Below are 13545 nucleotides of genomic sequence, written 5' to 3' on the forward strand. Positions count from 1 at the left end.
GGCCTGATCACCCTGGACCAATGCCTGTTGGTCATTTCAGTAGAACCAAGCAACTCAAGTAGCTATTCAACCTCAAAACTACCTGGTTTTGCTATACATTCAAAACAGCAGTATAATGTGAAATTTTTTGTGGGCATTTAAAAATGACAGAAAATCTTTTCCAAAATGGTCTCAAATGAGCTGTACTCTCAGGCCCATGGGAGAAAGGGTTTTACTAGGCAGGGAGTGTAGAACAAGATGCATGGAGCTCCAGAGGTCACAAGGTCAATGTGGGCCTGCATGGATGTCAGCAGGGCATGAGGGAGAAGGCCCAAGTGAATAGGTGTGTCTGTGTGAGTGTGTGTGTGAGTGATGTATGTTGTTAAGCTATGGAATTAATTGTACAGCATTGGATTGGTGTTGGCATGGGGTAGAGGGAGTTTACATATACCAGTCATTTCCTTTTAAATCCATGAAGGGAAGTGGACAAGTTCACACTTAGAAAGGAGATAATAGTTCCAATTGAGAAAACATATCAATGGTTCTGAATGCCAACCAATACACATCAGAAACATACATCATGATTAATGTGATAGAACCTGCTCTTACCATGAGAAACAGATTCCCCAATCTTCTCCTCCTCTTCTTCATCTTTAATGTTGACATTCAGCTCCAATGTAGGGAATGTCCTCTTGGTGTAACGGTCAAGCTGTTGCTTTCTCCCGCGGTAGACCTGGTTCATATCCCGTCGGTTACATTAAGCAGTCTATTCTCTGAAAATAGTCCAGACAGCATGTACCCAACAGTGAGGTCAGTGGGATTGGAGAGAGTCCCCTCTCCCTCTCTCTGTCAGCTGGGTAAACACCTCCCGAGTATCATTTCTTACTCGGCAGGATCCGTCCACGTTTTCGGAGGGCTCCTGGCAAGCGGGGAGTCGCCGACCCGCGTTCAATGTGCCGGTCCGCTTAGCGAGTGCGTCCCGCACGCCCCCATGTCTTCTTTTTTTTCATTTTCATATTTTTGAAAAAATTATTTTACATATTTTTTTTTCTGCTTCAAAGTAGATTAAGTCAGCTTCTCCAACATTCCGTTTTTTTCTCTGCTTCAAAGTAGATTAAGTGAAGCTTCACCTCCATTCAGGCAGTTATCACACCCCCCCACCCGGATTCGACCCCACTGGTCATTTAAAGACGTGTTTGGCTACGGGCACGTGGTAAGTTATGCGTTCACCTGGTAGTTGTCTTTTTTTTCATTTTCATATTTATGAAAAAATATATATATATATATTTTTGGTAGTCATTTAGCAGACACTCTTATCCAGAGCGACTTACAGTTAGTGATGCATATTTTCTTCATATTTTTTATTTTTTTTTATATATTTTTTTCTAGCTTTATAAAAAAACAAACGGATAAAAACCTGGTTTTCTAATATGTACGGGTTCATGAGGGTTGCCTAATCACACATGTGACATTTTGGAAGGATGTGACCTTTTTAACCCTTCGAAACAGCACCTATGACCACAATGTAAGGCACTTCCGGTTGTCACAGGAAGCTGTAATTAAACACATATCCTCATTGGGACAAGCTCTTACAGAATCCTGAGTTTCAGGTCAATCCGTGAAAAACTAAACTTTTTACAGAGGGTTGAATGTAGCGTTTTCACTATCTGCTGGTGGATACATCTAAACCATGTTTAGGGTCAATCTTCCCACTTCCGGTTGCTCCAGGAAGCTTAAACTCAACACAGGTAATCCTTATAGTGGCCTGATGGGTTGACAAAGAAGACAGTTTGATATGGCAATATAAACCCACATAGGCATCAAGTTGAAGTTAGGGCAGCAGGCAATGTATTTCTATATCCCCTGTGGATTTTGGCCACTCTCTCCCCCCTTTCTCCTAGCCTGCTGCACCTCATATGACATTTTGGAAGGATTTAACCTATTTGAAAAAAGTTGAAAGGCAACGTGGATCTACTGTGGTGTAGTTCTTCCCAGCATTGCAACCAAATCAGATTTGTATTACATATTGCCTGGAGTGATTTAAAAAGGAAAGAAAGCTCTAATCTTTACCCAAATGGTCTCAAATTATAGGCCTGATCACCCTGGACCAATGCCTGTTGGTCATTTCAGTAGAACCAAGCAACTCAAGTAGCTATTCAACCTCAAAACTACCTGGTTTTGCTATACATTCAAAACAGCAGTATAATGTGAAATTTTTTGTGGGCATTTAAAAATGACAGAAAATCTTTTCCAAAATGGTCTCAAATGAGCTGTACTCTCAGGCCCATGGGAGAAAGGGTTTTACTAGGCAGGGAGTGTAGAACAAGATGCATGGAGCTCCAGAGGTCACAAGGTCAATGTGGGCCTGCATGGATGTCAGCAGGGCATGAGGGAGAAGGCCCAAGTGAATAGGTGTGTCTGTGTGAGTGTGTGTGTGAGTGATGTATGTTGTTAAGCTATGGAATTAATTGTACAGCATTGGATTGGTGTTGGCATGGGGTAGAGGGAGTTTACATATACCAGTCATTTCCTTTTAAATCCATGAAGGGAAGTGGACAAGTTCACACTTAGAAAGAAGATAATAGTTCCAATTGAGAAAACATATCAATGGTTCTGAATGCCAACCAATACACATCAGAAACATACATCATGATTAATGTGATAGAACCTGCTCTTACCATGAGAAACAGATTCCCCAATCTTCTCCTCCTCTTCTTCATCTTTAATGTTGACATTCAGCTCCAATGTAGGGAATGTCCTCTTGGTGTAACGGTCAAGCTGTTGCTTTCTCCCGCGGTAGACCTGGTTCATATCCCGTCGGTTACATTAAGCAGTCTATTCTCTGAAAATAGTCCAGACAGCATGTACCCAACAGTGAGGTCAGTGGGATTGGAGAGAGTCCCCTCTCCCTCTCTCTGTCAGCTGGGTAAACACCTCCCGAGTATCATTTCTTACTCGGCAGGATCCGTCCACGTTTTCGGAGGGCTCCTGGCAAGCGGGGAGTCGCCGACCCGCGTTCAATGTGCCGGTCCGCTTAGCGAGTGCGTCCCGCACGCCCCCATGTCTTCTTTTTTTTCATTTTCATATTTTTGAAAAAATAATTTTACATATTTTTTTTTCTGCTTCAAAGTAGATTAAGTCAGCTTCTCCAACATTCCGTTTTTTTCTCTGCTTCAAAGTAGATTAAGTGAAGCTTCACCTCCATTCAGGCAGTTATCACACCCCCCCACCCGGATTCGACCCCACTGGTCATTTAAAGACGTGTTTGGCTACGGGCACGTGGTAAGTTATGCGTTCACCTGGTAGTCGTCATTTTTTTCATTTTCATATTTATGAAAAAATATATATATATTTTTTTTTTGGTAGTCATTTAGCAGACACTCTTATCCAGAGCGACTTACAGTTAGTGATGCATATTTTCTTCATATTTTTTATTTTTTTTAATATATTTTTTTCTAGCTTTATAAAAAAACAAACGGATAAAAACCTGGTTTTCTAATATGTACGGGTTCATGAGGGTTGCCTAATCACACATGTGACATTTTGGAAGGATGTGACCTTTTTAACCCTTCGAAACAGCACCTATGACCACAATGTAAGGCACTTCCGGTTGTCACAGGAAGCTGTAATTAAACACATATCCTCATTGGGACAAGCTCTTACAGAATCCTGAGTTTCAGGTCAATCCGTGAAAAACTAAACTTTTTACAGAGGGTTGAATGTAGCGTTTTCACTATCTGCTGGTGGATACATCTAAACCATGTTTAGGGTCAATCTTCCCACTTCCGGTTGCTCCAGGAAGCTTAAACTCAACACAGGTAATCCTTATAGTGGCCTGATGGGTTGACAAAGAAGACAGTTTGATATGGCAATATAAATCCACATAGGCATCAAGTTGAAGTTAGGGCAGCAGGCAATGTATTTCTATATCCCCTGTGGAGGCTGGCCACTCTCTCCCCCCTTTCTCCTAGCCTGCTGCACCTCATATGACATTTTGGAAGGATTTAACCTATTTGAAAAAAGTTGAAAGGCAACGTGGATCTACTGTGGTGTAGTTCTTCCCAGCATTGCAACCAAATCAGATTTGTATTACATATTGCCTGGAGTGATTTAAAAAGGAAAGAAAGCTCTAATCTTTACCCAAATGGTCTCAAATTATAGGCCTGATCACCCTGGACCAATGCCTGTTGGTCATTTCAGTAGAACCAAGCAACTCAAGTAGCTATTCAACCTCAAAACTACCTGGTTTTGCTATACATTCAAAACAGCAGTATAATGTGAAATTTTTTGTGGGCATTTAAAAATGACAGAAAATCTTTTCCAAAATGGTCTCAAATGAGCTGTACTCTCAGGCCCATGGGAGAAAGGGTTTTACTAGGCAGGGAGTGTAGAACAAGATGCATGGAGCTCCAGAGGTCACAAGGTCAATGTGGGCCTGCATGGATGTCAGCAGGGCATGAGGGAGAAGGCCCAAGTGAATAGGTGTGTCTGTGTGAGTGTGTGTGTGAGTGATGTATGTTGTTAAGCTATGGAATTAATTGTACAGCATTGGATTGGTGTTGGCATGGGGTAGAGGGAGTTTACATATACCAGTCATTTCCTTTTAAATCCATGAAGGGAAGTGGACAAGTTCACACTTAGAAAGGAGCTAATAGTTCCAATTGAGAAAACATATCAATGGTTCTGAATGCCAACCAATACACATCAGAAACATACATCATGATTAATGTGATAGAACCTGCTCTTACCATGAGAAACAGATTCCCCAATCTTCTCCTCCTCTTCTTCATCTTTAATGTTGACATTCAGCTCCAATGTAGGGAATGTCCTCTTGGTGTAACGGTCAAGCTGTTGCTTTCTCCCGCGGTAGACCTGGTTCATATCCCGTCGGTTACATTAAGCAGTCTATTCTCTGAAAATAGTCCAGACAGCATTTACCCAACAGTGAGGTCAGTGGGATTGGAGAGAGTCCCCTCTCCCTCTCTCTGTCAGCTGGGTAAACACCTCCCGAGTATCATTTCTTACTCGGCAGGATCCGTCCACGTTTTCGGAGGGCTCCTGGCAAGCGGGGAGTCGCCGACCCGCGTTCAATGTGCCGGTCCGCTTAGCGAGTGCGTCCCGCACGCCCCCATGTCTTCTTTTTTTTCATTTTCATATTTTTGAAAAAATAATTTTTCATATTTTTTTTTCTGCTTCAAAGTAGATTAAGTGAAGCTTCACCTCCATTCAGGCAGTTATCACACCCCCCCACCCGGATTCGACCCCACTGGTCATTTAAAGACGTGTTTGGCTACGGGCACATGGTAAGTTATACGTTCACCTGGTAGTCGTCTTTTTTTTCATTTTCATATTTATGAAAAAATATATATATATTTTTTTGGTAGTCATTTAGCAGACACTCTTATCCAGAGCGACTTACAGTTAGTGATGCATATTTTCTTCATATTTTTTATTTTTTTTTATATATTTTTTTCTAGCTTTATAAAAAAACAAATGGATAAAAACCTGGTTTTCTAATATGTACGGGTTCATGAGGGTTGCCTAATCACACATGTGACATTTTGGAAGGATGTGACCTTTTTAACCCTTCGAAACAGCACCTATGACCACAATGTAAGGCACTTCCGGTTGTCACAGGAAGCTGTAATTAAACACATATCCTCATTGGGACAAGCTCTTACAGAATCCTGAGTTTCAGGTCAATCCGTGAAAAACTAAACTTTTTACAGAGGGTTGAATGAAGCGTTTTCACTATCTGCTGGTGGATACATCTAAACCATGTTTAGGGTCAATCTTCCCACTTCCGGTTGCTCCAGGAAGCTTAAACTCAACACAGGTAATCCTTATAGTGGCCTGATGGGTTGACAAAGAAGACAGTTTGATATGGCAATATAAACCCACATAGGCATCAAGTTGAAGTTAGGGCAGCAGGCAATGTATTTCTATATCCCCTGTGGAGGCTGGCCACTCTCTCCCCCCTTTCTCCTAGCCTGCTGCACCTCATATGACATTTTGGAAGGATTTAACCTATTTGAAAAAAGTTGAAAGGCAACGTGAATCTACTGTGGTGTAGTTCTTCCCAGCATTGCAACCAAATCAGATTTGTATTACATATTGCCTGGAGTGATTTAAAAAGGAAAGAAAGCTCTAATCTTTACCCAAATGGTCTCAAATTATAGGCCTGATCACCCTGGACCAATGCCTGTTGGTCATTTCAGTAGAACCAAGCAACTCAAGTAGCTATTCAACCTCAAAACTACCTGGTTTTGCTATACATTCAAAACAGCAGTATAATGTGAAATTTTTTGTGGGCATTTAAAAATGACAGAAAATCTTTTCCAAAATGGTCTCAAATGAGCTGTACTCTCAGGCCCATGGGAGAAAGGGTTTTACTAGGCAGGGAGTGTAGAACAAGATGCATGGATTTCCAGAGGTCACAAGGTCAATGTGGGCCTGTATGGATGTCAGCAGGGCATGAGGGAGAAGGCCCAAGTGAATAGGTGTGTCTGTGTGAGTGTGTGTGTGAGTGATGTATGTTGTTAAGCTATGGAATTAATTGTACAGCATTGGATTGGTGTTGGCATGGGGTAGAGGGAGTTTACATATACCAGTCATTTCCTTTTAAATCCATGAAGGGAAGTGGACAAGTTCACACTTAGAAAGGAGCTAATAGTTCCAATTGAGAAAACATATCAATGGTTCTGAATGCCAACCAATACACATCAGAAACATACATCATGATTAATGTGATAGAACCTGCTCTTACCATGAGAAACAGATTCCCCAATCTTCTCCTCCTCTTCTTCATCTTTAATGTTGACATTCAGCTCCAATGTAGGGAATGTCCTCTTGGTGTAACGGTCAAGCTGTTGCTTTCTCCCGCGGTAGACCTGGTTCATATCCCGTCGGTTACATTAAGCAGTCTATTCTCTGAAAATAGTCCAGACAGCATGTACCCAACAGTGAGGTCAGTGGGATTGGAGAGAGTCCCCTCTCCCTCTCTCTGTCAGCTGGGTAAACACCTCCCGAGTATCATTTCTTACTCGGCAGGATCCGTCCACGTTTTCGGAGGGCTCCTGGCAAGCGGGGAGTCGCCGACCCGCGTTCAATGTGCCGGTCCGCTTAGCGAGTGCGTCCCGCACGCCCCCATGTCTTCTTTTTTTTCATTTTCATATTTTTGAAAAAATAATTTTTCATATTTTTTTTTCTGCTTCAAAGTAGATTAAGTGAAGCTTCACCTCCATTCAGGCAGTTATCACACCCCCCACCCGGATTCTATTTTTTTTTTTTTTTTTTATTCATTTAGCAGACACTCTTATCCAGAGCGACTTACAGGAGCAATTAGGGTTAAGTGCCTTGCTCAAGGGCACATCGACAGATTTTTCACCTAGTCGGCTCGGGGATTAGAACCAGCAACCTTTCGGTTACTGGCACAACGCTCTTACCCACTAAGCTACCTGCCGCCCATTCGACCCCACTGGTCATTTAAAGACGTGTTTGGCTACGGGCACGTGGTAAGTTATGCGTTCACCTGGTAGTCGTCTTTTTTTTCATTTTCATATTTATGAAAAAATATATATATATTTTTTTTTTGGTAGTCATTTAGCAGACACTCTTATCCAGAGCGACTTACAGTTAGTGATGCATATTTTCTTCATATTTTTTATTTTTTTTTATATATTTTTTTCTAGCTTTATAAAAAAACAAACGGATAAAAACCTGGTTTTCTAATATGTACGGGTTCATGAGGGTTGCCTAATCACACGTGACATTTTGGAAGGATGTGACCTTTTTAACCCTTCGAAACAGCACCTATGACCACAATGTAAGGCACTTCCGGTTGTCACAGGAAGCTGTAATTAAACACATATCCTCATTGTGACAAGCTCTTACAGAATCCTGAGTTTCAGGTCAATCCGTGAAAAACTAAACTTTTTACAGAGGGTTGAATGTAGCGTTTTCACTATCTGCTGGTGGATACATCTAAACCATGTTTAGGGTCAATCTTCCCACTTCCGGTTGCTCCAGGAAGCTTAAACTCAACACAGGTAATCCTTATAGTAGCCTGATGGGTTGACAAAAAAGACAGTTTGATATGGCAATATAAACCCACATAGGCATCAAGTTGAAGTTAGGGCAGCAGGCAATGTATTTCTATATCCCCTGTGGAGGCTGGCCACTCTCTCCCCCCTTTCTCCTAGCCTGCTGCACCTCATATGACATTTTGGAAGGATTTAACCTATTTGAAAAAAGTTGAAAGGCAACGTGGATCTACTGTGGTGTAGTTCTTCCCAGCATTGCAACCAAATCAGATTTGTATTACATATTGCCTGGAGTGATTTAAAAAGGAAAGAAAGCTCTAATCTTTACCCAAATGGTCTCAAATTATAGGCCTGATCACCCTGGACCAATGCCTGTTGGTAATTTCAGTAGAACCAAGCAACTCAAGTAGCTATTCAACCTCAAAACTACCTGGTTTTGCTATACATTCAAAACAGCAGTATAATGTGATTTTTTTTTATGGGTATTTAAAAATGACAGAAAATATTTTCCAAAATGGTCTCAAATGAGCTGTACTCTCAGGCCCATGGGAGAAAGGGTTTTACTAGGCAGTGAGTGTAGAACAAGACGCATGGAGCTCCAGAGGTCACAAGGTCAATGTGGGCCTGCATGGATGTCAGCAGGGCATGAGGGAGAAGGCCAAAGTGAATAGGTGTGTCTGTGTGAGTGTGTGTGTGAGTGATGTATGTTGTTAAGCTATGGAATTAATTGTACAGCATTGGATTGGTGTTGGCATGGGGTAGAGGGAGTTTACATATACCAGTCATTTCCTTTTAAATCCATGAAGGGAAGTGGACAAGTTTACACTTAGAAAGGAGATAATAGTTCCACACCTCATGTGTCCTGATAACTTCAGGAATGGAACCATATTGAGGTTGGCTGCTTTCTATACGGTTTGATGGGAGAGAGAGAGAGAGAGAGAGAGACAGAGAGAGAGAGAGAGAGAGAGAGAGAGAGAGAGAGAGAGAGAGAGAGACAGAGAGAGAGAGAGAGAGAGAGAGAGAGAGAGAGGACATCAGGTAAAGTTCTGGAGATGAGGGAATATGTGTGCAGAAAGAAACCCTCCAGTATGGTTAACCCCAGTTAGGCCCAGTATGGACTATCAATACAAGTGACCATTTAGAATGTGACCCAGTTCAATGGGTCTTAACAGAACTGGGGGATGTCAGCCATGAAGTTGTCTAAACACAACTGGAATATAATTTGTTTGTGATTCATTGTTAATGGATTTTCCATTAGGAACACAGGGGGAAAACCTAACACAACAACACACATAACACACAACCAATAAAAACAAAGGGGGAGGAAACCACTAAAGTCATTACCATATTGTCATTTTCTAACGACAGGGAGAAAACATGTAAAATCTAGAAGACTACTTTAGATCTGGTCAGAAGAAGCCTAGTGCACTACGCAGGGAACAGGGAGAGATTTGGGACAGAGACAGTAACTCCTGTATGGAAATCTTCATTCTAATGACAGTGAGCAAATCTCCACCCTATTCCCTATGTAGTGCACTACTTTAGATCTGATCAGAAGTAGCCTAGTGCACTACGTAGGGAACAGGGTGTCATTTGGGCCAGAGTCAGTAACTCCCCTGGGTATGAATTGTCTCTCTATCTTATCTGTCTATGCTTGGTTGACCTAGCAACTGGGTCTGTTTTAATGTCCAGACAGCATGTACCCAACAGTGAGGTCAGTGGGATTGGAGAGAGTCCCCTCTCCCTCTCTCTGTCTCCTCCCGAGTATCATTTCTTACTCGGCAGGATCCGTCCACGTTTTCGGAGGGCTCCTGGCAAGCGGGGAGTCGCCGACCCGCGTTAAATGTGCCGGTCCGCTTAGCGAGTGCGTCCCGCACGCCCCCATGTCTTCTTTTTTTTCATTTTCATATTTTAGAAAAAATAATTTTTCATTTTTTTTTTTTCTGCTTCAAAGTAGATTAAGTGAAGCTTCACCTCCATTCAGGCAGTTATCACACCCCCCCACCCGGATTCGACCCCACTGGTCATTTAAAGACGTGTTTGGCTACGGGCACGTGGTAAGTTATGCGTTCACCTGGTAGTTGTCTTTTTTTTCATTTTCATATTTATGAAAAAATATATATATATATATTTTTGGTAGTCATTTAGCAGACACTCTTATCCAGAGCGACTTACAGTTAGTGATGCATATTTTCTTCATATTTTTTTTTTTTTTTATATATTTTTTTCTAGCTTTATAAAAAAAAAAACGGATAAAAACCTGGTTTTCTAATATGTACGGGTTCATGAGGGTTGCCTAATCACACATGTGACATTTTGGAAGGATGTGACCTTTTTAACCCTTCGAAACAGCACCTATGACCACAATGTAAGGCACTTCCGGTTGTCACAGGAAGCTGTAATTAAACACATATCCTCATTGGGACAAGCTCTTACAGAATCCTGAGTTTCAGGTCAATCCGTGAAAAACTAAACTTTTTACAGAGGGTTGAATGTAGCGTTTTCACTATCTGCTGGTGGATACATCTAAACCATGTTTAGGGTCAATCTTCCCACTTCCGGTTGCTCCAGGAAGCTTAAACTCAACACAGGTAATCCTTATAGTGGCCTGATGGGTTGACAAAGAAGACAGTTTGATATGGCAATATAAACCCACATAGGCATCAAGTTGAAGTTAGGGCAGCAGGCAATGTATTTCTATATCCCCTGTGGATTTTGGCCACTCTCTCCCCCCTTTCTCCTAGCCTGCTGCACCTCATATGACATTTTGGAAGGATTTAACCTATTTGAAAAAAGTTGAAAGGCAACGTGGATCTACTGTGGTGTAGTTCTTCCCAGCATTGCAACCAAATCAGATTTGTATTACATATTGCCTGGAGTGATTTAAAAAGGAAAGAAAGCTCTAATCTTTACCCAAATGGTCTCAAATTATAGGCCTGATCACCCTGGACCAATGCCTGTTGGTCATTTCAGTAGAACCAAGCAACTCAAGTAGCTATTCAACCTCAAAACTACCTGGTTTTGCTATACATTCAAAACAGCAGTATAATGTGAAATTTTTTGTGGGCATTTAAAAATGACAGAAAATCTTTTCCAAAATGGTCTCAAATGAGCTGTACTCTCAGGCCCATGGGAGAAAGGGTTTTACTAGGCAGGGAGTGTAGAACAAGATGCATGGAGCTCCAGAGGTCACAAGGTCAATGTGGGCCTGCATGGATGTCAGCAGGGCATGAGGGAGAAGGCCCAAGTGAATAGGTGTGTCTGTGTGAGTGTGTGTGTGAGTGATGTATGTTGTTAAGCTATGGAATTAATTGTACAGCATTGGATTGGTGTTGGCATGGGGTAGAGGGAGTTTACATATACCAGTCATTTCCTTTTAAATCCATGAAGGGAAGTGGACAAGTTCACACTTAGAAAGGAGATAATAGTTCCAATTGAGAAAACATATCAATGGTTCTGAATGCCAACCAATACACATCAGAAACATACATCATGATTAATGTGATAGAACCTGCTCTTACCATGAGAAACAGATTCCCCAATCTTCTCCTCCTCTTCTTCATCTTTAATGTTGACATTCAGCTCCAATGTAGGGAATGTCCTCTTGGTGTAACGGTCAAGCTGTTGCTTTCTCCCGCGGTAGACCTGGTTCATATCCCGTCGGTTACATTAAGCAGTCTATTCTCTGAAAATAGTCCAGACAGCATGTACCCAACAGTGAGGTCAGTGGGATTGGAGAGAGTCCCCTCTCCCTCTCTCTGTCAGCTGGGTAAACACCTCCCGAGTATCATTTCTTACTCGGCAGGATCCGTCCACGTTTTCGGAGGGCTCCTGGCAAGCGGGGAGTCGCCGACCCGCGTTCAATGTGCCGGTCCGCTTAGCGAGTGCGTCCCGCACGCCCCCATGTCTTCTTTTTTTTCATTTTCATATTTTTGAAAAAATAATTTTACATATTTTTTTTTCTGCTTCAAAGTAGATTAAGTCAGCTTCTCCAACATTCCGTTTTTTTCTCTGCTTCAAAGTAGATTAAGTGAAGCTTCACCTCCATTCAGGCAGTTATCACACCCCCCCACCCGGATTCGACCCCACTGGTCATTTAAAGACGTGTTTGGCTACGGGCACGTGGTAAGTTATGCGTTCACCTGGTAGTTGTCTTTTTTTTCATTTTCATATTTATGAAAAAATATATATATATTTTTTTGGTAGTCATTTAGCAGACACTCTTATCCAGAGCGACTTACAGTTAGTGATGCATATTTTCTTCATATTTTTTATTTTTTTTTATATATTTTTTTCTAGCTTTATAAAAAAACAAATGGATAAAAACCTGGTTTTCTAATATGTACGGGTTCATGAGGGTTGCCTAATCACACATGTGACATTTTGGAAGGATGTGACCTTTTTAACCCTTCGAAACAGCACCTATGACCACAATGTAAGGCACTTCCGGTTGTCACAGGAAGCTGTAATTAAACACATTAACTCATTGGGACAAGCTCTTACAGAATCCTGAGTTTCAGGTCAATCCGTGAAAAACTAAACTTTTTACAGAGGGTTGAATGAAGCGTTTTCACTATCTGCTGGTGGATACATCTAAACCATGTTTAGGGTCAATCTTCCCACTTCCGGTTGCTCCAGGAAGCTTAAACTCAACACAGGTAATCCTTATAGTGGCCTGATGGGTTGACAAAGAAGACAGTTTGATATGGCAATATAAACCCACATAGGCATCAAGTTGAAGTTAGGGCAGCAGGCAATGTATTTCTATATCCCCTGTGGAGGCTGGCCACTCTCTCCCCCCTTTCTCCTAGCCTGCTGCACCTCATATGACATTTTGGAAGGATTTAACCTATTTGAAAAAAGTTGAAAGGCAACGTGGATCTACTGTGGTGTAGTTCTTCCCAGCATTGCAACCAAATCAGATTTGTATTACATATTGCCTGGAGTGATTTAAAAAGGAAAGAAAGCTCTAATCTTTACCCAAATGGTCTCAAATTATAGGCCTGATCACCCTGGACCAATGCCTGTTGGTAATTTCAGTAGAACCAAGCAACTCAAGTAGCTATTCAACCTCAAAACTACCTGGTTTTGCTATACATTCAAAACAGCAGTATAATGTGAAATTTTTTGTGGGCATTTAAAAATGACAGAAAATCTTTTCCAAAATGGTCTCAAATGAGCTGTACTCTCAGGCCCATGGGAGAAAGGGTTTTACTAGGCAGGGAGTGTAGAACAAGATGCATGGAGCTCCAGAGGTCACAAGGTCAATGTGGGCCTGCATGGATGTCAGCAGGGCATGAGGGAGAAGGCCCAAGTGAATAGGTGTGTCTGTGTGAGTGTGTGTGTGAGTGATGTATGTTGTTAAGCTATGGAATTAATTGTACAGCATTGGATTGGTGTTGGCATGGGGTAGAGGGAGTTTACATATACCAGTCATTTCCTTTTAAATCCATGAAGGGACTAGGACAAGTTCACACTTAGAAAGGAGATAATAGTTCCACACCTCATGTGTCCTGATAACTAC

This window comes from Coregonus lavaretus (genome assembly GCF_964263955.1).
Source record: "Coregonus lavaretus genome assembly, contig: HAP1_SCAFFOLD_627, whole genome shotgun sequence".
Taxonomy (NCBI): domain Eukaryota; kingdom Metazoa; phylum Chordata; class Actinopteri; order Salmoniformes; family Salmonidae; genus Coregonus; species Coregonus lavaretus.